Source organism: Canis aureus, chromosome 22, assembly GCF_053574225.1.
Source record: "Canis aureus isolate CA01 chromosome 22, VMU_Caureus_v.1.0, whole genome shotgun sequence".
NCBI classification, from domain to species: Eukaryota; Metazoa; Chordata; class Mammalia; order Carnivora; family Canidae; genus Canis; species Canis aureus.
The window spans coordinates 20,382,299-20,408,541 of NC_135632.1; the positions used below are offsets into that span (position 1 = coordinate 20,382,299).

Sequence of the window (26,243 nt, forward strand, 5' to 3'; positions counted from 1 at the left end):
TAGAAAACAGTAGGGTAGAAAATAAAAAAATTAATGAAACAAAAAGTTGGTTTTTTGAAAAGATTAAAGAAGTTGAGACCATCTTAGTTTTCTATTGCTGCTGTAACAAGTTTCCACAGGTTAAGTGGCTTAAAAAACATAGTTTCGTTATCTTATAGTTATAATTAGGAGTCTGACATGGATCTCAAGTTGCTGGCTGGGTGAATTCCTTTCTGGAGACTCTAAGGAGAATCCATTTTCTTTCTTTTTTCAGCTCGAGGCTGTAAACTCTCCTTGGCTCATGGCCCTTTCTTGCATCTTTAAAGCCAACAATATCAGGCCAGGTTCTTCTCACACTGCCGTCTCTCTGGCTCTTCTTTTCATGCCTCCTCCTACTTTTTAAGGACTTTTGTGATTACATTTGTATTACTAGGATAATCCGGAATAATCTTCCTATCCTAAAGTCAGCTGATTAAGTCATCTGTAATTCCATTTGCAACGTTAATTCTTCTTTGCCATGTAATATAATATATTAATGATTCTAGGGATTAAAATGTGGACATACTTGGAGGACTATTCTTCTGCCTACCACAAGCCCTTAGGTTGACCAAGAAAATAAAAAAGGAAGTACAAAATCATGAATAAGAGAAGTGAAATCACTACTGATCATATAGAAATTAATAGAACTTTGAGGAAAATAGTATGAATGACTTAATGCCAGAAAATTCGACAATTTAGATTAAATTAAATACCACAAAAAACACAAATTATGAAAACTAACTTAAATAGAAAATCTGAGTAGGCTGGTAATAAATAAAGAAATCAAATTAGTAATTTAGAATATTTCACAAAGCAAACCTTAAGTCCCAAGTGGCTTCATTGGTGAATTCAGTCAAATATTTAAAGAATTCAACACTTTCAAGAAATAGAGAGGGTAGGAACAATTCCTAACTCTCTATATGAGGGGAATACTACCATAATACCAAAGCCAGAAAAAGACATAAAAAGAAAAGACTTATATCCCTCATGAACATAAATAAAAACTTTTAAACAAAATATTAGCGAATTCAATTCAGCAGTATGTAAAAAGTATTATACTCCATGACCAGATGGCATTTATCTAACATATGCAAAGTTTGTTTAACAGGTAAAAATCCATTAATGTAATACACCATAATAATAGAATACAATACAAAAACTAGATGATTATCTCAATAGAGGTGGAAAAATCATTTAACAAAAATTCAGCACCCTTTCATGATCAAAATACTAAACAAAATAAGGGAACTTCCTCTACCTTATAATGGACATCTGTAAAAAAAACTTATAGCTAACACCATATTAAATGCTGAAAGACTGAATTCTTTCCCATAAAATTGGGAATAAGGAAAGGATGTTCACCCTTGCTTTGTGTGTTCAATATTGTACTGGAGATTTTAACTGGTACAATAAGGCAAGAATGAATGAACAAATGAATGAGTGAAGGAATGAATTAAGGCATTTTGATTGGAAAGGTAGTAGTAAAACTGTCTTTAGTCACAGAAGATATGATCTCATATATATAGAAAATCCTAAGGAATCCATTTAGTAGTTTCTATAAACTACTAAAACTGATAAACAGGTTTAGCAAGGTTGCAGGATATTTTAGATCAATATATAAATATCAGTTGTATTTCTATATGTCTTAGCAACAAACAATGCAAAAAATGAAAATCTTCTTAATGCCACTCATGAAAGGATCAAAAAGGATAAAATGCTTAGGAATACATTTAGTAAAGGAGTGTAATATTTTGTTCAATGAAAACTACAAAGCATATCTTAAAGAAATTAAAGTATATCTAAATAAATGGAGAAAAATTCTGTATTTAGGAATTGGAAGACTCAAGATTGCTAACATCTTAATGCTCCCCAAATTGGTGTATGGATTTATTTTTTTTTTTAATTTTTTTTTTAAATTTATTTATGATAGAGAAAGAGAGAGAGAGAGGCAGAGACACAGGCAGAGGGAGAAGCAGGCTCCATGCACCAGGAGCCCGATGCGGGATTCGATCCCGGGTCTCCAGGATCGCGCCCTGGGCCAAAGGCAGGCGCTAAAACCGCTGCGCCACCCAGGGATCCCCTGGTGTATGGATTTAATGCAGTCTCAATAACCCAGCAGAATTATGGGGAAATTGACAAGCTAATCCTAAAATTTTTTTGGAAATAACAGTTTTGGAAAAAAAAGAACCAGATTGGAGGACTTCCTTGATTTGTAAACTTAATATACAGTTACAATAATCAAAATGCTGTGGTATTGGTATAGGGATAGGCATAAAGATCAATGGAACAGAATTGAGTCTCTTTACATTTATAGTCAAACAATTTTCAAAAAAAAGATGTCAAGATAATTTAATGGGGAGAAGAATAGTCTTTTTATCAATGGTACTGGGAAACTGAATATTCATTTGGAAAAATAAAAATGAGTTTACACATTTACCTTACATCACACACAAAAGTTAACTGAAGTGATCAAAGACCTGAATGTAAGAGATAAGCTGGAAAACTTCTGGACGAAACATAGAACATTTTTCTGATGTTAAGTTAGGCAAAGAGTCCTTAGATATGATATAAAAAGCTTAAGGCAAAAAAGAACAAAAATAAAAAATCAGATTTCATTAAAATAAAAACTTTTTCCATTTCAAAAGATACCATTAAGAAAATTCAAGGACAAGCTACAGACTTGGAGAAAGTATTTGCATATCATACATTTGATAAAGGACTTCTATCCAGAATTTGTAAAGAACTCCTAAAACTCAGTAATGAGAAGACAAGCCAATTAAAAAATGGACAAAAGACTTTAATAGATACTTCACTAAGTAGTACATACAGATGGTTCTGAAATACAGAAAAAGTTATCAACATTATTAGTCATTAGGGAAGTGCAAATTAGAAATACAATGTGATACCTGTACACCATCACTAGAACAGCTAAAATTAAGAAAGCAGATGATATGAATTGTTGGCCAGGGTGTAGAGAAACTAGAACCCTCATACATTGCTGGTGGAAATTTAAAGTGGCATAGCTTCTTTGGAAAATGTTTTGGCATTTTAAAAGGTTAAAAAGAACTTACCCTGTGACTCATCATTTCTATTTCTAGGACTCTACCCAAGAGAAATGAAAACATGTGTCTACACAAAGACTCATATGAGAATGTTCATAGCAATATTATTCAAATAGCCTCATACTGAAAACAATCCAAATGTCCATCAACTGGTTAGCAAAGAATGGTTAAACAGAAGTGGTATATTCATACTATAGTATACTATTCAGCAATGAAAAATGATGTACAATATGGATGTTATGTTGTACGCTACAACATAGGTAAACCACCAAAATGTTAAGTGAAAGAAGCCAAAGACTTCATGTTGTATGATTTCATTTAAATGAAATGTCCAGTTAGGCAAATTTACATAGGCAGAGGGCTGATCACTGGTTATCAAGAGTTGAGGGTGGAATGGGGATTGACTACAAATGAGTTTGAAGGAATTTCTTTTGGGTAGTGAAAATGTTCTAAAGCCAGATGGTGGTGATGGTTGCATAACTCTATAAAGTTACTAAACATTATTGAATTGTATGCTTACAGTGGGCCAATTGTATGGTATGCAAATTATCTCTATAAAGTTATTTTTCTTTAAAGAATTTCCATCAAAGAAAAAATAGGGGAAGAGGAAATGAGATAGTTATATACAAAATGTGTTTTGTGAAAACCTCTATCTCAGTTAGCCAAATGTGTTAAAGTTTCTACTAGTCAGAGCATGATCAAAGATCTGTAAAATCAAAGCCATTGAGAAACACAACTGTTCTTGCTATTGAATCCTGAGATAAATTTCTTTTGCTGAATTAATTTATTCATTTATTCATAAATATTTATTGTGCCTCTGTTAAGTACCAAGCACTATGTTAGGTTCTGCTTATATAGGAGTGAACAAAACAATTCTGGTTCTCACCTTCCTGGAGTTTTGAGTCTAGTGGTTCCTCCTAGGTATGGTTTTTATGCATTTTGAAAACATAAGTTGGATTTTACTGTATTATTAACTTTGTATTTTGGCTTTTTATTTAATATTACATCAGAAGCATATAATGTTATGTTTAAAGTTCTTCATAAACCTTGTTTTTATTTGCTGCAACCTTTACTGCCACATGCCTTGATGTTGAACATTTAAATTGTTTCCAGTTTATTGTTATTATACATAATGCTGCAAAGAATTTCTTTGCAAATGAATCTTTGTTTTCCTTCTTTTTTTTTTCTTTTTTTTTTTCTAATGAAAACAAATGAATCTTTGTTTTCCTTTTTTTTTTTTCTAATGAAAATCTCAAAAGAGATACTGGATTGATGTTACAAATACAGGTCTTGATATATAATATAAGGTCTTGATATTTATTGCCAAATTGTTTTCTGGAAAGGTGGTGTCAATTTGCAATCCCAGTAGAGGGATTGTTATTTTCTAAGACACCGGGCTAGGTTGGCAGATGAACCACAGTACACAGAAGTGAGCCATACACTCAGCTGTGGAGAGTGGGCCCTCTGCATAGGCATCAGAGCAGATTCCTCACTGATGGCTAAATTAATTACTGGTTGAGCTCTGTCCTCTCCCAGGTTACAGTAAAGTGGCTAGACCAACAATACCCAGGCCTTAAAATGGAACTCAGGGTGGGGAAAGGCAAACTGGCCCCAATAAAGAGGGAAGAGTGTTATGCATAGAGCTGCTCTCATTAAGCACAAGCAAAATGAAGAGAAATGATAGAACAACAAGGCAAACATACCACAGGAAAATCAGTTAGTCAGAAAGTCAGGTGTGGATATGAAAAAGTCAAGTGAGATCTGGAAGAAATATAAATCAGGAGATAGAAGTAGCTTCCACGTGAATGTTTTCCTTTAGAGAATAAATTAGTAGGAATATAAATGTGATAAAACAAGAGCTGAAAGATGAGATGATAAAACTACAGAATGAGTTATAAAAGGAGACTGCAAACCTAGGAAATGAATTGAAATAAAGTAACATAAAATAGCAAGGAATAGAATCGACATAGCTAAAAACTAATGGCGTGAAGGGAAAGCTGGAGATGATCATACTGAATACAGAGGGAAGAGAAAAGAGATTAAATAATTAGAAGAGGAAGTGAGGCAAAGATGATTCAAAATAAGGTAATGGATGTTACTGCCAAAGACAATGCAACACAGAGTAAGATTTCAGAGAGGATGCAAATCTGCAGATCTGCATGTGGCCAAGTGTAGGACATGCCAAGAAAAACAGATTGCGAATGACCATCATCAAGAATATTCCTAGGTTTATCTATTGACCTTATAAAATAAAGAAGGAATTCCTGAGGCATCTAGGCACTGAGTAGTCCCCAACAGTGGCAGAGATTTGGCTGTCCTCCGATACATCATGGTAACTTTCAAAGATAACCAAACAATGTTTATAAAGTTCTGAGATTTGGAAAGTGAGACCTAAGCAAAGTCTCTGCAGCCAGGGAGATGCCTATGTATGAAGCAGTCTTAAATATGAAATCACAGCCAGACTTGAACACTCACTGTATCTGCTTGCATGAAACCAGAACTCTTTGGTGATGGGGTTAGGTTTGATCAGGTGAGCAATAGAATGGAATGGAATGGAATGGAATGGAATGGAATGGAATGGAATGGAATGCTGCTATTACAGACTTTGGCAAAGTAAAGTCAACATAAACAGACATTGCAAGGTGGAGCAGGAGAGGGAAAGGTGGAGTAAGTGTGAGAGTATTATTCCCATGCTGTTTGGAGCAGTGAATCAATATTATCTAAAATTCTAGTTAAAAAATATGACTGTAATCTCTTAATGACTTTCATAATATGTAAAATTTTCTTTAACCTTAGTAATTTTTTAAAAGATTTATTTATTTTAGAGAGAGAGAGAGAGCATATGCATGCACGAGTGAGAGTACATGTAAGCAGGGGGAAGGGCAGAGGGAGGAGACTCCCTCTGAGCGTGAGCCTGCCTGAGGATCCGTCCCAAGACCCTGAGATACTGACTGGAGCCGAAAGCAAGAGTCAGACACTTAACCTGCCTAGGTGTGTTGTGCCCAAGATTGCAAATCTGAGAAACCACCAAGGAGCCAACACCGATGCAAGCACACGAGGGTTTATTACCAAGCTCAAGCTTGGGTCCAAGTATACCTGACACAGCGGAGCAGAGACTTGGACCCCGAAGTGGGTTACAGCTGGGTTTTTTATGGGCTGGTCTAGGGGATTTTCAGAAGGGGTGGAGGAATTTCTCAAGTTCGGTTTACATTCTGATATGGGACTTTCGAGGGCATTGAGCTCTGTTCTCATTCTAATATGGGACTTTCTGCCACTGGCTTGGGCTCTGTTATCTTTCTGATATGGGATTTCTCTGCTGAGGACATTCTGCAGTTTTTCCTGTAAAGTTTAGCTCTTATTCACAGGGGCCTAAGATGGCTGTACTTGTGCTAATGCTAAACTTGAGGTGGAATGGCCTTAATTTTTCTCGGCCTCCACAGGTGCTCCTAACCTTAGAGTAATTTTTAAGAAGCTAATATCTCTCAGGGGTGAAGAAACATTTGATGTACGATAGATTTTTGAAATTTTCTTCAGTTTCTTTCTCTTCTGTTAAGTTCAAGAAAATAATCAAATTTACAAATTAAATCACAATTTTAATTTACATACAATTATTTCATTTTTAGAATTCTCTCATTGCTCCATCTTTCCTTTTCTCTTTGCTAACATCTGTATAAATATAAATAAAAATGCAATGGTGATCACAAAATATTAACACTGATTATTTCAGATTGATGAGATTTCCAGTGATTTGTTGATTTATTTTTCATACTTTTCTGTATGTCTTGCGTTTTAAAATAATGAATATGAATCATTATATAACATTTATTATTGTTCCTAAATGTTATGCATGCTCTTTGCAGAAAATTTGAAACATACGGTAAGAAAAAGAAAAAAACCTGCCATCCAGATATATCTGGATGTGGTGGCCTGTTCTGTTTGTGATTGTCAATGAGCATTGCTTATAGGTACTCATGCCTATGTGTAGTCCCTTTGCACGTTGACTCTGGGCTTGGTCATCTGTGGTCATTAATTTTATTTGTCGCTGAGTGAAGTAAGCCAGTCGGAGAAGGACAAACATTATATGTTCTCATTCATTTGGGGAATATAAATAATAGTGAAAGGGAATATAAGGGAAGGGAGAAGAAATGTGTGGGAAATATCAGAAAGGGAGACAGAACGTAAAGACTGCGAACTCTGGGAAACGAACTAGGGGTGGTAGAAGGGGAGGAGGGCGGGGGGTGGGAGTGAATGGGTGACGGGCACTGGGGGTTATTCTGTATGTTAGTAAATTGAACACCAATAAAAAATAAATTAAAAAAAAATTTTTGTTTGTCAACTTGGTTAGGCTGTGGTGCCTAGTTGTTTGGTCAAACACAAATCTTGGTGTTGCTGTGAAGGTATTTTTTTTTAATGTGATTAATATTTAAATCAGATTAGACTTTGAGTAAAGCAGATTACTCTTTATATTGTGGGTGGGCCTCATCTAATCAGTTGGAGGCCTTAAGAACAAAGGCTAAGATTTTTCAAAGAAGGAATTCTCCTCAAGATGACAGTATGAGGGGCAGCCCTGGTGGTGCAGCGGTTTAGCGCCGCCTGCAGCCCGGGGTGTGATCCTGGAGACCCAGGATTGAGTCCCACATCGGGCTTCCTGCATGGAGCCTGCTTCTCCCTCTGCCTCTCTCTTCGCTCTCTCTGAATGAATGAATGAATAAATAAATAAATAAATCCTTAAAAAAAAAAAGATGACAGTATGAAACCGAGTTTCTAGCCTACTACTTTGTGGCAATTCAGACTCAAGACTGCAGCAGCAACTCTTACCTTATTTTCTAGTCTGTCAGCCTGCCCTAAGATTTCAGACTTGCCTTTATGTCTGTGTGTCTCTGTGTCTGTGTGTGCATGTGTACACACACACTAACTGTTCCAGCCATCCCACCTAGGGCACCAGCCCTGTGGCTGAAGCCCCCTTAGATGTCCATTGTCAGGCATTCAACCAGGTGATTGCAACTGCATATGTGACCTCAGGAGAGACCAGCAGAAAAACTATCCTGACGAGAATCATGAACAAATAAATGGTGATTGTTCTAATTTTTAGGGTAGTTTGTTACTTAGTAATGGATAACTTTAATATACTACAGTTACCATTTTGGCACATGAACTTCTGGTCTTTTTATATAATTTGAGCATTTTCATAAAACTGGAATAATATTCTTTATAATTTTACATTATGCTTTTTTGGTGACATTATGAGTGGTCTCCCATGTTACTAAAAGGTGTTTTAACCTCAGTTTTAGCAGATACATAGTTTTTTTCTGCTTTCTATTATTACAGATTTTGATCATTTTTGTTAATATAATATTTAAAATTTGATACAATAATATAACTATTTTGCTGTTGTAAACAACACTGGGATAAATGGTCTTGTATATATTACCAGAACCACCCATCTAAGTGGCTTCTGTATTCCAGACACATGAAAACTGTGTGAGATAATAATAAATGTTTATTATTTCAAGCCACTAAGTAATGATATAATTTCTTATGCAGCAATTGGTAATAACTAATATAGGCCCCATTGGGACTCTGGGTTTTTCATCTTAAGTAGGAAAACTTGCCACATGTTTGTCTCCTTGTAACCCAACTATTACCACTGACTGACTCTACCAATATTTATGGAGGGAGAATTTGAACAAATACACCACATACACACTTCTTGAGCCTTTTTCTTCACAACAGTGTCTTCACTGACCACCCATATCCTGACAACTCATATATTGGAGCTCCAGCCCTAGTTTTTTCCCTGCACAGATATCAGGTTCTTATCTCCAACTGTCCACCTCTTATCATCTCTTGGATGTTCCTCAGGGTGTTCAAAATGAAGTTCTTCATCTCCTGCTGTAATCTCATCTTCCCTTATTTGTCTTGACTGAGAGGTGGGACTAAGTTGGAAGGTAGTAGGGATACGACACTGTATTAGTTATCTATTGCTGTGTAACTGTGACCTAGTTTTGGAATGTTGATGAGGTCCATAGCTGAAGGTCAATAAAGAATTCTTGAGATGTCTTTGGTGCAAAAAGATGATTTTATTAAAGCATGGGGACAGGACCCATGGGCAGAAAGAATTGGTGCACTGAGGTTGTGAGGAATGGCTGATTATATAGTTGGAAGTTGGGAGAGGTAAGGAAAAGGGAGCTGTCCAAGAGGACTTTCATATGCTAAAGAAGACTCTCAGGATGCTGGAGGCCTAGCTATTGTCAAGCTAAAGTTGTTTTTCCCCTCTAGCAAAGCATTAACATTAAGACAGTTGGGAGCTTCCTGGAGGAATGTTCTATTCTTCCTGTGACAAGTCCTTGTAGGTCATAAAGAAATTTAATTTTGTTTACATTCTTTTCTGCCTCTGTTTCCCACATCACTCATGGAGGGGAGGGTGATGTTAGGGTTCCAGGAAATTAAGTCTGTGGGCCCTCTGGAAGTTAGGCTATTGATAAGAATGCTTTTTTCTTGTAAATCACTAAGACATTTGTAAACTGATGGAGACTCCCGTCCTGCAGGAATGTGATCTCTATCAGTTAACCATTTGTTTTTCCCTTCCCTTTGTTTTAGGATGGCCTGGAGTGTCTGAGGAATGTCACACATATCCCACCAGGGAGTGGGGTGAAGGGGTGCTGTGTGTCAGCTTGTGCTTTGCCCACAGTTTGCCTTCTGCTCCTTCATCATCACAACTTACCCCAGAACTTAGTGACTTAAAACAATGAGTATTGCCCAGATTCTGAGACTTAGGAGTCTGAAAGTGGATTATCTGTGTGTTTCTAGCTCAGAGTCTTGAGATTACAGTAAAGATGTTGTCTGGGACTGTAGTATTCCAAAGACTTGCGTGGGGCTGAAAGGCCTGCTTTCATGATATCTCACTCCTACGGTTGTTGGCTGTGTTGTGCCCAAGATTGCGAATCCGAGAAACCACCAAGGAGCCAACACTGATGCAAGCACATGAGGGTTTATTAACAAGCTCGAGCTTGGGTCCAAGTATACCCAACACAGCAGAGCAGGGACTTGGACCCTGAGGTGGGTTCCGCTTACTTTTATGGGCTGGTCTAGGGGACCTTTAGAAGGGGTGGAGGAACTTCTCAAGTTCTGTTTACATTCTGATATGGGGCTTTCAAGGGCATTAAGCTCTGTTCTCATTCTGATATGGGACTTTCAGCCACAGGCATTGAACTCTGTTCTCATTCTAATATGGGGCTTCCTAGGGTGTTAAGCTGTGTTTTTTTTTTTTTTTTTTTTTTTTTTTTCTGTAACTGAAGTAAGGTAAAGTTCAGCTCTTATTCACAGGGGCCTGAGATGGCTGTACTTGTGCTAACACTGAACTTAAGGTGGAATGGCCTTAATTTTCTCGGCCTCCACAGGCTGGAGGCTTCAGGTTTTTGCTACCTGTAGGAAGGAGGCCTCCATTCCTCACCACATGGATTTCACCAAAGAGCTTATTAAGAGTCCTCCCAATGTAGTAGCTAGCTTCCACCAGAGCAAGTGATCTAGGAGCAAGGGCAGAAACCACCATGTCTTTGATGATTTAGCCTTGAAAGTCACATAGTATCACCTCTCCCGTGTTTTCTTGGTCATACAGACCAACCTTGAAACGAAGTAGAAGGGGATTACATAAAGCTATGAATATTGGGGTGGAATAGGGGTCATTTGGGGCCATCTTGGAGATTGGCGATCACAGACACTATTGTGCCAGTGGTTTTGGGATTAAGACAACTGGGGTTTGAGACAACTGAGGCTTCCAGATCAGTGGCACCAAGATAAAGTGTTTGAGGCCAGATCACCTCATTGAGATAGGATAAAATGAGAAGGGGGAGCCAAGATGAGACGTGGAGTGGCATAAGGGGCACCCTGGCTTGCCTCTTGGGGAGACAGAGCTTATATGGCAGCTGGAGGAAGCCCTCGGCCTCAGAGTTGCAGGTGCTGGCGGTTGGCAGTTGGCAGTTGAAAGCTGGCCTGAAGGGACATGTTAAGTGCCAAAGAGAGATGGGAGGGGAACCAACAGCATTTTCTGTGAGTACCTTTAGAATTCAAATTAGGTATCAGCTCCTTTGAGAAGCACTCCATGGCCCCTCACTTTGTCTGGTGGGTTGGGTGCCTCTCAGCTCTGCTCCCATTGTACCCATCCCTCACTGTGTATGACTGTCTGCATCTCTCCTTGTAAACTCTGAGCTCACTGCGGATACAGACCGGTGTCTTCCATCTCCAAGTCTCCGTGGTGGCTAGAAGACATGACCCAGAATCCGGAGCATGCTGGGTGCTCAGTAAGTCTTGAGTGAACAAATGAATGAGGAATTCTTTTCATCATTTGGAATAACTTTGGTTATGCTCTATGTAGTCTTGTGTCTACACGCTTTAACATGAATTATCACCATTTCTACTCCAGTGGGCTTATTTTTAATGGGAATAATTTCCTACAGAGGGTTGGTTATTCCAGGTGCAGGAAAAGCACTAACATGTTTATGGTGGATCAGCTGGCACACCAGGCCCTGACTGATGTACTGCTGAGCATCCCCCTAGATTCCTGGAGAAAAGCTGGGATGGGGCACAAGTGGCTGCCATGCAGCAGTTTTGCACCTAGAAAACCCTCGTGTGGGGTGAGGTTGAGGGAGAAGGAATGGCAAGGTTTCTGCACAGACCAAGAGTGCCCCAGAGATCCCATCTAGTCTCATTTTAGATAGTCAGGATTTACTCATTGTCGTAGTCACTTAGCACTCTGGGAAGGAGGCATTGTCTCTGAGTAGAGTGCAGCAGTGATGATTTGGCTGTTATTATGGATAATAATTGTGTTTGCTGTCTGTGCTGCCTGGGCTTATTTGGGAGCATTGTTACCACTGCTATAATTTTAAATATTTTAATTAATGATACTTTGCTGTGCTCCTGCCTTGAGGCTCCTTAAGCAAAATGAGCAATTAAAAAAAACCACACACACAAAAGGCAAATGAATGAAAATAAAAGAAAGGGCATTTAAAAAATCATTCTGTTCTTATGATGTTTCAGGCTTGAAAAATGTATTCAGCTGTCTGCTGCAGGCAAGAGAAAATTCTCACTACTTCCGCCCGTTATCTTTTGCTCCCATAGTCATCCATCTCCTGTAGCTGCTGAGTGACATAGAATATACATAAAGTATCACCAAGAGAAACAGGAGAGGAGGAAAAGGGAAAAACAGTGCCCAGGAAACTTAGAGTCTTGTGCTTTTAAAAGTATGTCATTATCCTTGATCATCACCATCAATCATTGTTATCAATTATTTTTATGCTTTGCCAATATTGTGGATATCACCGAGAAGATAGCAAAGAACTGGTGTCTCTATCTGAGCTCTTTCCTTCCAATGTTAGTGTATGTGCTGCTGAAGTGAACACTGCATCTTTCAGTGTAGTAACTGGAAATGGTTCTGGCTGAGCAATCACAAGCCTCAGAATGTTCCATGAGGCTGATGGGTGAATGTGTGAGCAAGACTAGGAAGGTAGGGTAATCTGAAATGTTAATATGTTATTTTCATGATGGAGGAGACAGGAAGGACTCCCCTCTGTATCTCATCACCAGATGAGCTCTCTGGCGAGGTCAGGATTCTAAACTCAGGACTCTTGCTTGGCCTGCGCAACTTTGACTTCCAGAGTGTTTTTAAAAGGTTTGAGGGGTGCCTGGGTGGCTCAGTGGTTAAGTGTCTGCCTTTGGCTCAGGTTGTGATCTGGGGATCCTGGGATTGAGTCCCACATCAAGCTCCCCGCAGGGAGCCTGCTTCTCCCTCTGCCTACATCTCTCTCTCTATGTGTCTCTCATGAATAAAGTCTTTTAAAAAAAGTTTAAAAAAAGGTTTGAATTAGTAGCCAATATTTAGCAAGGGAGGCATTAAACATAAAAATTTAGTTTCCAGTCTTTTTGAAAGATTAGAAGATCTGCCGACGCCAACCCACATGGCAACACTGGGCTGGTGCCCCTTCTTTGGTGTGCTGGAACTGGCTCCTGCCAGCCTGTGAGAGAGAGCATGTGCACATCTTCTCAATTCTGTGTTCAGTGACTTCACATTGCTAGCTTGATATCACTGAGATCAGCCGTAGTGGGAATATATATACCATGAATACTAGCAAATGCAACAAATTAGGTTTTTTTTTTTTCCCCCCTCTTTCTCTGAGGGAGCCCATTGTCAGACATTTACCAGCATGGCACTGTGGCTGTCTCTTTATTTTTATTTTTTATTTTTTTTATTTTTGGCTGTCTCTTTAGATGGGAGTGCTGGGCACACATTCTTCACACCTACAGCTCCCCCTTGTCAACTCACAATGAGGCTGGATTGCCTGCCCTGTTCCCTGGGCTTGGACCCCAAGTCTAAGATCTTCTTGCACCATGTCTTTGTGTCCTGTGAAGAAAACTTCCTTCCTGGCCTTTGTTCAGAGGAAGAAGCTCATCAAAATAAGTGTCTGAAGGGGGAGAAGATGAGGGTTGGCTTCGAGCTGGGGGAGGAGGTGGCCTGATTTATGAGGGTGCAAGACCTATGTGAGCCAGGAAAGGGAAGCATTCCTTCTGGGAGAGAGAAGATAGGACTTCTTTGTGTGGCAGACACCCAGGCCCTATTTACATGGCATCCCATTTGTGTGTAGTTAGTCAAGGAGGCAGGGAAGTCATGGGTTACCAAACAGACCACTCATGCTCTAGGGCTGAGAGCTTGGGAGATACACCCTTGGCCAGACAGACTTTGTGGGCATGGGTGGCCTCTGCAGTTGCACTTTAATGCTCTGCTGACACTATCTTAAAATTTGTAATCCTTGTTGAACCACGGATCTACATTTTTATTTTGTACTAACTGGGCTCTACAATTAGGTAGCTGGTTCTGTCTCCTACCAATGGACAGCAGGGGACCCAATTGCTCTGGGCTGCATAGCCTTTACCAGGGCTTCCTGGGCAACCCCAAGCAACTGGAGAGAGGTCCTTCACAAGTTAACACCAACCCCTGTGGGAGGGGCTCAATCGGACTTGCATGGTCAGAAATCTAAGAAACATGGTTTTTTGGATGGGTTGAGAGCTGTCTTACAACGCTACATTTATTTTATTTTTTCCCTTGGATGAACAAGAGGTACAGTGCCAAATTTTGGTGAATATGCTAAGATCTCTTCCCAAAGAAGAGTCTAGTGGGAGGCATGCAGAGGTGACCCATACCTCTTACTCCACATAGCACATTAGAACTGAAATCTGTAAAATGTGCCATGGGGGTGCAGAAACAGGAGCAGTTGTTCTGTGTGAGTAGGATTAGGGGAATTTGTGGCAAGGTCCTGAAGGTGAGTAAGAGCTCATTGGCTCGAGAGGTGGGAATATAGAAGCCAGATGCTTGACTAGAACCTTCTTGCTTAGGGGTCTGCTGTGTTTTGATGGTGCTGCAATTTAGCAATACTAAGGTCCACTTAATGGCTTCCTAACAGCCTCTCTCCCATCTCCCTTTGGAGGCCGAGAAAATTAAGGCCATTCCACCTTAAATTCAGCATTAGCACAAGTACAGCCATCTCAGACCCCTGGGAATAAGAGCTGAACTTTACCTTACTTCAGTTAAGCCCCATATTAGAATGAGAACAGAGCTCAATGCCCATGGCAGAAAGTCCCATATCAGAATGAGAACAGAGCTTAATGCCCTTGAAAGCCCCATATCAGAATGTAAACAGAACTTGAGAAATTCCTCCACCCCTTCTGGAGGTCCTCTGGACCAGCCCATAAAAGTAAGCTGGAACCCACCTTGGGGGTCCAAGTCCCTGCTCCGTTGTGTCCTGTTGGGTATGCTTGGACCCAAGCTCGAGGTTGTAAATAAACCCTCGTGTGTTTGCATCGGTGTTGGCTCCTTGGTGGTTTCTCGGATACATAATCTTGGGCACAATATCCCCTGTCTTGTGCATGGCTATGATGAGGTCATGAAACCACTCTGGAGGCTGGTACAGACAACTACTTAGTAAGCAGATCTTTCTTGATTATGTGGTTGGAGAAGATTTGGAAATACTAGCAGACGTGTTTTCCCTAATACATGACTTACCTGGTGACTCTTCCTTTGTCTTGGTAGCATCCTTGCCTCAGAGAAGGGAGGTGACAGAAGATGCCTTGGCCAGGCTTTGGCTGTAAAAAACTGAGAATATGAAGGGCCCAAGGAATAGTGAAGTCAGAGGGAATCACAGACAACGTTTTTTGAACCCTTGGATTAGATGAGGTTTTCCTAGAGCGGGGAGGGGTGTCAGAAGGGGAAGAGAAAGGGATGGGATGGTAGGGGTCCATAGGGCTCCATGGCCACCCTTCCTCAACTTACCCTGGGAAGAGGAAAGAAAGTTACTTGAAGGCAGTGATCCTCGGTCCTATTAAAACTTAACTCCTTTATATAGTAAATACCTTGTGAAGTGCTCTTTACTATCTTGAAGTATGGTGAAATTCATAGGTGATATAACTCCCATCATTATGACAACCAATTAATACATCCACATATTTCCAAAATACTCCATGGGGAATGGGACTAGTCCTGGTTGAGAGCCATTTGGTTATGGATTTTCTTTCCTGGATAGGAACCAGGGAAAAGCAAACTGCTAGACTGGGAATAGGTGTGGGTTGGGTTGGGAAGGGCCTAGAGCAGTGGGCAGAGAGCATCCTTCTGTGAGGGTCCTCAGAGCTGCAAAAAACAGAGGTGAGGATGGGACAAGGCCACACAGAGTGTCCTGGGCATCACCATGAAGTGAAATGTGGCAGGAATGCTGGGAGAGAGAAGAGAGGGGCCAGATCCAAAGGAGCCTTGTGTTGGGAATGAAGAATGGCCTACCAGTGACCTGCATGGCCTGAGCATCCAAACCTGAAGGAGCCCAGATGTCTCTGCAGATGTCAGTATAGGTATACAGCTGCACCCCAGCCCCATCCTGCTTAAAGCTTACTGATGGAAACAATCATAATTTTCCACACATGGAGTTTGTGGATGAACATTCCTATTTGCTACAATTCTTTTTTTAAAAAGATTTTTAAAAAATTTATTTGAGAGACTGAGAGCACGAGCAGGGGGTGGGGTGGGGGTGCAGAGAGGAAAGCAGACTTTCCAGTGAGCAGGGAGCCTGATGCAAGTCTCGATCCTAGGACCCTGGGATCATGACCTGAGTTGAAGGCAGCCACTTAACCAACCGAGCCACCCGCATGCCCTACTTGCTACAGTTCTATTCAGAAGAATCTCTCACTTGATTGGATTCAGCCTCCCCTCACCTCCCCTACTGTGAAGAGTAATCATAGCTTATGATCTGTCACCTTAGCACAAATCTCTGCTGCTTAAAATCCAACTATGCCTGTTCCTTGGAAGATGAAGAATCTGGTACAGAATGAAGATAGTCTGTGGGTTTTAAGAAACATGAAAAAGAAAAGAGATCTCAAGTGTAGATACTTGGAAGGTAAAAACTGCTCCTTTGGGGGACAATAATCACATCATCTTACTTTCTACCTTTGCTAGGAAATGAGGATAGTGGTAGTGGTGAATATATTTGCTCAATTGACAACGGAATGGGTTGTAGAGGGAAAGAACCCTTCTTTTGAAACTTGGTTTAGTTTTTCAAGCCATTCAGTTAACTTCTTGGGAACTCAATTTCTTTATCTGTAGAATGGGTGTGGTAACATATAGAGAGCTCTTTGTCAGCTGTATGGTCATGGTTTTTAATTATTGTCATGAAAATCACAGCAGGAGCAGGTGAGTTTTGGCAACAAGTGGCTTGATAGGGGTAAGTAGATTGCCTTTGGTCTCAGTGGTTTCTGCCTCAGATAATTACTACTTAATTCTTTGATTGACACTTGAATCTAGAAAAATTTCTTTGAAATCACTGTAATCATTCTGTGAGTAAACTAAGAAATATATTTCACTATATAGTTGAGTGAAATGTTAACTATTTGCATATAGACTGTATCTGTAGGAGTTTAATTCTGATCATTAATTCCCTCACATTGACTCTTGGTTAGTTTTCAAGTTGGCTATGTATCTGTTAAAGGGTTGTCTGAAACCCATTCATCCTTCCAGGCAGCCAGCGTCCAACCAGTAAAAACACACTTGTTGAAGTATGTAATTTGTCCAACTACCTGGGAGAGATCCTGTGGGGATACAGCCATGAATCAGGTATAGCACTATTGTGGAGGCTGAGTATCAGCCTCCTGGACTCTTGACTATTTACTTTCTCTATTTTTGATGCTATTTCTTGAATCTTTATTAAAGATTGTATACTTTATTTAGTTTAGTTGTTTTATTTGTAATTTCTAATGGATTCTTTTTTTTTTTTTTTAGGCATGTGAAGAACATTTGGACTGAAAAGGATGAGAGTGATATCAGGAAGATGGTGTCTTCAAAAGTAAAGTAACTGATACCTGCCAACATATATCCTATTTATTTATGTTACAGATTTACCAAAGTAAAATTAAGAATTGAAAAAGGAAAAGGAAATCCAAAGTGTTAGAAAAATATATACCCTTGGGGTGGAGAAGATCTTCTAAAATAAGCCAGGAGACCCATAATCCAAAGAAGAAAACATTGATGTATTTGATAAGATAAATATTTAAAACTTTTATATATCATATGGTACCATAAACAAAATCTAAAGCCAAAACACTGGGGGGAAAGTACCTACAACTCATATGATAAACAAAAGGTTAGTGTCTCAAGGCTGTACCGAATGTTAAGAAAAAGGCATATAGCCATTGAAAGGAGAGGCAAAGGCAAGTCATACCTGAGGAGACAAACATGGTAACTAAGCATATGAAAAGATGTACAGCCCTACTGGAAATCAGGAGAGTACAAATTAAAAGGATGGGATACCATCTTCACTCAATTGATCGGTAAAACATAAAACGATTGAGAATTGCCAAAGCTTGGGATGGTTTGGGGAAATGGGCTCTTTAATCCACTGTTGTAGGAATATGAGTACTTACAACATTTTTGGGAAGTAATTTCAACATAATTTAAAAATAAAAAATGTACACATCCTTTGATCCAACAATCCCACTATTTTAGAGAAATAAAAGTACTAGTACATAGGGAGAAATATACAAAGTTACCTATTGTAGCAATGATTGTATAAAATAGGGACAGCGAGCTGGGAACATGGATGCTCAGGGACAATTGAATAACTTATAATACATCTGTAGTATGGGTTATTATACAGTCACTAAAATGCATGACTTGGATTTATGTTTATTGCCTGAAAAGGATCCACATTTTAAGGAAAAATTAGGTCAAACAGTAAATGCACATGTATGATTAAGGCCTGGAAGGAGTTATGGAAACAAATACCTCAAACTGCAGACACTAATTACTTCAAGGGGTTGAATTTGAGGGCAAGAGGAGCCTAAGAATGGGCATTTTTGTATGTTTCTGTTTTGTTTGAATTGTTACACAATAAGGCTTCCATTGAAGTAGAAGTGAAGTTAAAAAAAAATACAAAGGGGGGTAGGAGAGTGGGAGGGGAGAGAGAGAGAGAGGAGGGGAGAAAAGGGGAAAGAGAGAGAAAACAGGCTAGAGCATTAACATTTTAGACTTTAGCCTCATGGGGGAGAAACAGTGATTTCCTGACCATAAGTAAAAATGGTCATAAGTCAAAGTCAGTAAGAGTGAACAGAAACGCCGCTGTAGAGTTTGGCTTTTTAACCTGACGTCGTTATTCTTATAAATTAGAGATATGGGCTGTTTTGGGGTTAATACTCAGTATTATAGTAGTGAGGCTCTCTGAGTCTCCCTTTTAACAGTGAAGAATTTGTGTCCTCATTTTTTGTTGTTGTTAACATCTTAGCAGCTTTATTTGTTGAAGGCTTATTTGAGATCCTGGTTGTTTAAAAAGAAGAGAAAATAAGGAAAGATAAATAAGCCCAAGAATAGGGGGAAAATATTATTTGTGTCCCTCAGTAGTTTGAAGGTTGCTGTAGTTCATCTTCAGATACCGAGAGTCATGAAAGATTTATTTAACCACATTTCTCTTAAGGTCGAAGGAGTTGAGATGATCACTCTCTCATCCATGCTTCCTTTCTTCACCCAGGTCCTCTTATTTATTTCTCTCTTTTCCTAAGCCAAAATTTGAGCTGCTGTGAGAGATTCTTAGTCAGTTCCCAATATTTGAAACCGCTTTCAACAATGCCATCCATCTCCTCCCCCTGCAAGTGGCATTATCTCCACATCCTTGGAGATGAGCCGCCTCCTTCCTCTTTTATCACTCTGAGCTGTACACGTTTGGTTACAAATGCCCCGATAATGTTCTCGTTGGTCTCTCACAAGTGAAATAACAGATAACCATTCTCCCAGTGATGGCGATGCTGTCATCCTGCACCCAGATAACCAGGAAAGGAGGTATCCACTTCCATTGCGTGCCATGATTAAGATCTCACTGGAGAAGATACAAGTGAGATTGCCTTTACAAAATAATATCTGTGCTCAGATCATTTTACTCAGCTCAGATAGCAGCAAACATCATTTCTTGGGGACCTCCCCCTGTAATAATCTGCAGTGACTTTCAAACACGTATGCTACCACCTGCCCTACTGGTGAGATAAGAATAAAAGTATTAGATGGCATATTAAATTGTGCCACATTTTTTCATATTACTCATACAAATGAGATAACAGCTGCAGGATAGTCCGTTTCGTTTTTGGCAGAACTCCCAATCATTGTGCTGCAGAAACAAGAATAGCCTCCTGTCTCGGCAGCATGGGCTCTGGTCTGTGGGTATTGCTGTCTCCTAAGTCCACCTTCCTGGATTGCTTGATGTGAATCAACAGGGGACAAATCCTTTCATCCTAAACCAGATGTAGGCTTAATGTACAGTTACCTAAAGGAGGTGATCCACAGAGTGTTTCCCAAATTTCAGTTATGTCCTACTTTTTAATGATGTTTGTTGTACTGGAATATCACCAATAATGTTACTTAATACTTTCCTTTGAGTTTTAATTTTAACTACTAATTGCAATTAGCTTTATCTTGACCAGCAAGAGTGATGAAATCACAAGTTTGATATGCTGCTTTCATTTTATTATATCTGATACTAAAATAAACATGTAAACCATTAATATTGTTTTCTGGCATCATCTTAAATAATTTTGAGTGATACCCATGGATATTTAAGAAACATCCTGTTTAAAAAACACCATTAGAATAGTTCTCACTAAAGGGTACACTGCTAGCAGAGATAATTTCTACTATTAGTATAGTTCTCACTAAAGCATACACTACACAGATCATTTGTTGGTGGCTGCTTTTGGTGAGCAATCTCAGGCCTGGAAAAGGTAGAGAGAAAAAGCTATAGATATAAGAAGGATTCAGAAGGGAGATGTTGGAGGGAAGTGAAGTCCTGTCTAAGGTACCATCTCATCCTGGTCAGACTTGGATGAGTAAGATGGAGCCAGGGGCACTTTGACTGTCACCTTTCTGGGTTATTGGTTATTTCCTAGAGCCTTGACACATTTTCAGGCACTGTGACTCTGGGATGAGGCTTCTTCTGCCTCTTGCCCCTTCTGTGCTAGCTCACATCTGGACTCTCTCGGAGAGAGCTGACTTTCACAGATGATCCCAGTCAACACCATGCACAGGTTTGTGTTCAATCCATTAATGTCCAGACTGTGATCTGGGGCACCAATCCACCAGCATCATGAAGAAGAGGCAAGGATGGTATAGGATGGCAAGTGCCAAGTGTTGGAGGGCTAAGTATTCTGTTACAATTATCTTATTTATCCAAGGAAAATGGCTCCATTGTAAAGCCATTTTATACGTGTTTATATATGTGGTTTTACGTGCAAAAACAAAACAAAACAAAGCAAAAAAACAGTTTAAGAGGTGAGGGCTGGAAAACATTAATTTAGAGATAGCAGAAGCCCCTAACCACTGTCAGAGAAACTTCTGTTCCAAGCTTTTCTAGGTACCTGTAATCCCTGGCTCTGAGAACTCTGCTGTAGTAACCCCTTCTGTGACAGTGTTCAGCTATATACTTCCCAGTTATTACCCTGAACAAGGACTACCAGACTTCATGGTGGTGATCAAAACTGCTCTGGCCAGTTCATTAGAGTTCTGCCTTTTTATGGCCAGATGATGACCTCTGGCTGGCTGTCCCAAACATGGCCCTAAATGCCACAGTAGGGCTACCTTAGACATGTGGTCTCTTACAGAGCTTTCAGAAAGGCTGCATGGATATGGAGCTGAATAGGGCATACAGGTGGTTAATAGGCAGATGAGCAGGAAAGAGTTAATCTCCAAACCAACCAGGGTTTATTCGCAGGCCTGCCAAGCATCCAGGCTGAGCTTGTGGGAGCACCACAAGGGAGCGGTTAATCAGACATCAGTTTCCAGGTGTGTGCATGACCCGACTGATGACCAAAGATTGAACTAAATGTCTGTGAACAGTTCATGTGTACAAGCCTGAGGCTCACAGGAGACAACAATCAATCCCTGCTTCATCCTTTAATCCATATTCATTGCCAACAACAATCTAGCAAAATTCAGTGGGGGCTTTTTTGGTACTCTGGTTAAATAAAGCAGGAAGACATCTGTAGTGTTTTGTAAATAGCATTTTGCCCAGTTGTTCAGCACTGATTAGCCCATGTTTGCCCTTCACTTTCTCAAATTAACTTTTGCCATCATCTTGCATACCCATGAAACTTGGTTCCCCTGGGCTGCTGATTGCTGCTTTTCCTTAAAACTCACTGATTATACCTGCACCCACTGGCCACATCCCTGAACAGTTTTGCCTCTGGTTCTCTCAGTGCCTATTTCTCTCTAGCTTCCCTCTCTACCTTTTGCTAATACAAAAAGGAAAAAGAATTACTTCAAGAATTTGCACATTTAGTAGAATATTCTAATTTCTTAACTTCAAATTGTTCCTCTTTGCCCCATTAAAAATAGAGAAAAGGAAGGAAGGAGGAAGACAAGAAGGAAGTAAATAAAGGAGTGAGTGAGGACAGAGAAACACTTGACTAGGGTTGAATCTTTTCCCAATTAAAAAAAAATTGAACATTTATGTGTAATGTAGATTATTACAAAGGTAATAGAACCACATTAAAAAATGTTGGAGTGAACGAAAAGAAAAAACTCTGTAATACTAGTAATGTACCAGAATTGGTTTTAGCAAGTTGGTTATTTCCTACTAGACTCTTTGCTAAGCGCTCACTTTTAAAATCTAGTTGTACTCCTACTGAATATGCAAAATTGTTCTCTTCATTTTTCACTTAACATTCAACCATGAGCATTTTTCATGGTGCTGTGTGACCTTTATAACCATAGTTTTTAATGACTGCATGGTTTCCTTCAGTGAAAAAAAAGTACATATCTATTTCTTGATAATTTTGATATTTAGATTGTTTGCAATTAAAAATTTTCTACTGTATCATTGAAATGGTACCATTCATGGTTCTGTTCCCTTACCCCTATTTTTGCATTATTTTATTAGATTTTATTTCCAGAAGTCAGATAACCAGACAGAACCCATGGACATTTTACAGGGCCTGATTCATCATTTGAAGTTGGGTTCTTTTTTTTTTTTTAGATTTATTTATTTATTTGAGAGGGAGAGTATGCGCTAGTAGGAGGAAGGACAGTGGGAGAGAATCTTCAAACAGACTCCCCACTTCCCTCCCCACTTCAAGCAGACTCTCCACTGAGCATGGAGCCCAACATGGGGCTCAACCTCACAACCCATGAAATTGTGACCTGAGCTGAAATCAAGAATTGAACTCTTACTAGTTAAGCCCCCCAGGCACCCCTGAAGTTGCCTTCTAAAAAGCACATGTGCCCGCTGAGTCTTTACCAGTCATCTTAGAGAGCACATCATGTAACCTCACTGAATTCTCCCACTTGTTTTTGCTCCTTCCATAAAGGTGGGCTTCTCATATCCCTTATGGGGGGGGAGGGGAAGAGATTCTCATCACAGATTTCTTACCATTTGCCCCCAATTTGAAGCCAAAGAAGCTTAATTTATCTTGTGAATGGTCCCCATGCTATAGCGGATACCCTTAAAAAGTTGGTGTTCAGCCCTTTACCCTTGGTGAAGTTTGGCAGCTATTGAAGACAACTGAGTAATGATAAGAAGAAGAGCTTTAGGCCAATCAGGATCTTAGGAAGGGGATTGAGAAAGTGGATCCCCACAACTGATGATATCTGAATGACTATAATATATTTGATAATAAATAATTTATTGAGTACCCAGTCCCAGTTTATGATGTTTTGACTTAGGATTTTTTGACTTTAACATGGTGTGAAAGTGATTCATGTATTCAGTAGAAATTATACTTCAAATTTTGAATTTTGATCTTTTCCTGGACTAGTGATATGTGGTAGGACATTCTTTTGTGATGTTTGGCAGCAACAGTGAGCTGCTGCTCCCATGCAGTCATGTGGGTGAACAACCAATACATTTACAACAATTTGCACCCATATAACCATTCTGTTTCTCACTTTCAGTCCAGTCAAGAAACTACATGAGAGAGTCAACACTTTATTATAAAATAGGGTTTGTCTTACATGATTTTGCCCAACTGTAGGCTAATGAATGTGTCCTGAGCAAACTTAAGGCAGGATAGGCTAAGCTATGATATTTAGTAGGTGAGGTGTACTAAATGCACTTTTGACTTAAATTGTTTTTAACGATGGGCTTACTGAGACATAATCCATGGTAAGTCAAGGAAGATCTGTGTTTTTATGTGTATTAGCCACTGTGACAGGCATTGGGTATATAGTATAAATGCTCCCATGAAAGAACTTACAGAGCTTGTTGGGGAAATGACAAGCTGTGAATAACTGTTACAAAGACAGAAGGAGGGACAAGAAGGAATCAGGATAAGTTAGGAGTCAAAATTCTCACTGAAGAATCTTTACACATCAGGTCCTGTGTTTCCAAACTTTGTTTTGGTATGATAAGAGGGGCAGAGGAGGACAGAGCAGGAAGTCCTTGTGGCAGCTTCACTGAATTAAGATGAATACTGGTTGCAGGAGAAGATAAGACCCTGTGTGGAGGAGTTTGAAAAAGCATTTGCCTACCCACTGACTGTTCCTGACAGGGGGTGCATGTGTTCAGGTGGGACAGATACCTTGAGCACAAGTTGATGGCTTTCACTCTGGAGTTCCAAAGATTGAACAATCATATTGTCCCACCCTGGAAAATTTCTGGCCTAAGAGTGTGGGCTTATAATGAACGGCTGACTCTCAGAGTCAGACTGACAGATGACAGGAGTGGAATATTAAGGAAAACTAGGTATTATTTATTCCTGGGTATATATGGTTCTTTAAATCTTCCTACATAATGCATCTCTTCTTTTTCTTTTCTCTTATAGAATACTTAATTAAAATTGTAGAGTTTGAAAATAGAAGGTGACCTTAATCACCTCAAAGGACTCTCAGTAATATGACAGATTAAGGTAATAGATGTGATCATTCCCCTTTAACTTCAAATACATAGTAATGCTAGATAAAAGGAAAATGTAATGGACTTTTGGTGAAATTGCATTGCCGAACTTGGAAGAAAGAAAAGTTCATCTCAGATATAGGGAAAGAGAGTGAAATGAATATACTTATGGTGAGTGAGTGAGGGAGAGCTGTTGCAGGGGACTCATGGGAATTTAGCTTTGATGTGAGACTTGAGCTGGGCCCATAGTGTCCCCATGAGGACAAGTTATATGGCCTCCAGATCATAGGAAATGGAGGAAGGAGGAATCCTGTATACAGTCTGGAAAGTCAAAGAGCTGCCCACTCATAAAATGTGGACCAGAAAATTGCATCCACTGACCAGGGGAAGCAAATGGGAGCTTGTCATTTGCTCAGAGATTTAGGCAGAAAGAAAAAAAAAATCATTTAAGAAACCTAATCCCCGGGCCTGAACTATGTAGAGGTATGTGATCCAAATTTACACTACCTGTCTGGTGTGGGACACCCAAGCTGAGAATTTATCATAAACCTGGTCAAGGACCATTGAAACCCTATAGGCTCCAGTAAAAGCAAATATAAAACTTCTCAGCAGGAATTCTTTCACAATCCAGGGCACACAGAATTCCATAGACCTAATACCCCTGATGAAGAGAGGCTCACAATAAAAAGCAGACAAACCTCATGAATCAAACCATCACACATCAGAGTCAGGAGACACCACAAACAGGAATCCTTATCCACTACCGGCAAGAATGTCAAATGGTAAAACTACACCAGGGAGCAATTTAGCAAGATCTACTGCATTGAAGATGAGCAAACACTATACCCAGCAAGCTCATGTATAGGTATATGCTCTAGAAAATTGTCACATGTATATAAGATGTGCCCAGAGATCTTCACTGCCTCATTGCTTATAAAAGCAAAATTATAATGATGACTAAAAAAACCCAAATATTGAATCAGAATGGGAATGGATATGTAAAGGATGATTTATTCATATATTAGAATACTATCAATTCATTAAAATGAATGAACATATCCAAATGTATAAATCTTAGAAACATGATGTTGAGTGAGAATGCCAAGTTTCTCAAGGATAAGTATAGCATACCATTTATGTAAATTTTAAGAATATAAATAAATATTATATATTATTTATGAACATGTGCAAAGGTAGTAAAAGTATAAAAACAGAAAAAAACATGTCAATCTTAGACAAGTGGTTTCCTTTTGTGTGGGAGGGAAGGCAAAGGACTTGATTTAAATCTAGGTCTAACTCTTAAACCAGTAAAATACTAAAAGTATTCCATATGGACTCCCTGTAAACCAATACATTTAATTTTTTACTACAGAAAAAGAAATCCTTCCCCCTCCAATTTTTCCTACAGATTTTTTAAAAAAAGAAATAATGCATTGCAGATCTCTTGTAGCCTCATTTATATATCAATCCTATCTCATTGCCTTCCTTTGTTGTGTCTGTGTGATGTGCTGCCTCTTCAAATGTAAACCAAGGCCAAATCATGCATTTAATCACTCCTGACATACCAGGAAGGAAATGATGAAAGCAAAAGAATATAGCCACAATAAGATACTTCTTTTTGGAAAAAAAAATAGAGAATAGGGGAAATAATGCTGTTGGCACTAAGTGAATGTCATGTCCCATACCATTCCTGGTTGAATATTCACAGGATGCCCTGATGTGGTAGTGGAGGGAGTTCCCTGTTGGCTCTATCCTTGTTGTGTTTTGAAAG

General features: G+C 39.4%; 1 long non-coding RNA gene across 45 annotated transcripts in view; it reads left to right on the plus strand.

Moving 5' to 3' along the window:
* The window catches only part of LOC144293854 (uncharacterized), a 441,703-nt gene that overhangs the window by 165,494 nt on the left and 249,966 nt on the right, over positions 1-26,243 (plus strand). For 25 of the 45 annotated variants that reach the window (XR_013361209.1, XR_013361203.1, XR_013361193.1 and 22 more), the window contains one exon: positions 17,389-17,452. This is a non-coding gene — a long non-coding RNA (uncharacterized LOC144293854). Of the gene's footprint in view, positions 1-5,020; positions 5,748-13,343; positions 15,211-17,388; positions 17,458-24,401; positions 24,486-26,243 lie in introns of those variants that run through there. The other 20 variants (XR_013361210.1, XR_013361205.1, XR_013361196.1 and 17 more) reach the window with 8 other exon arrangements.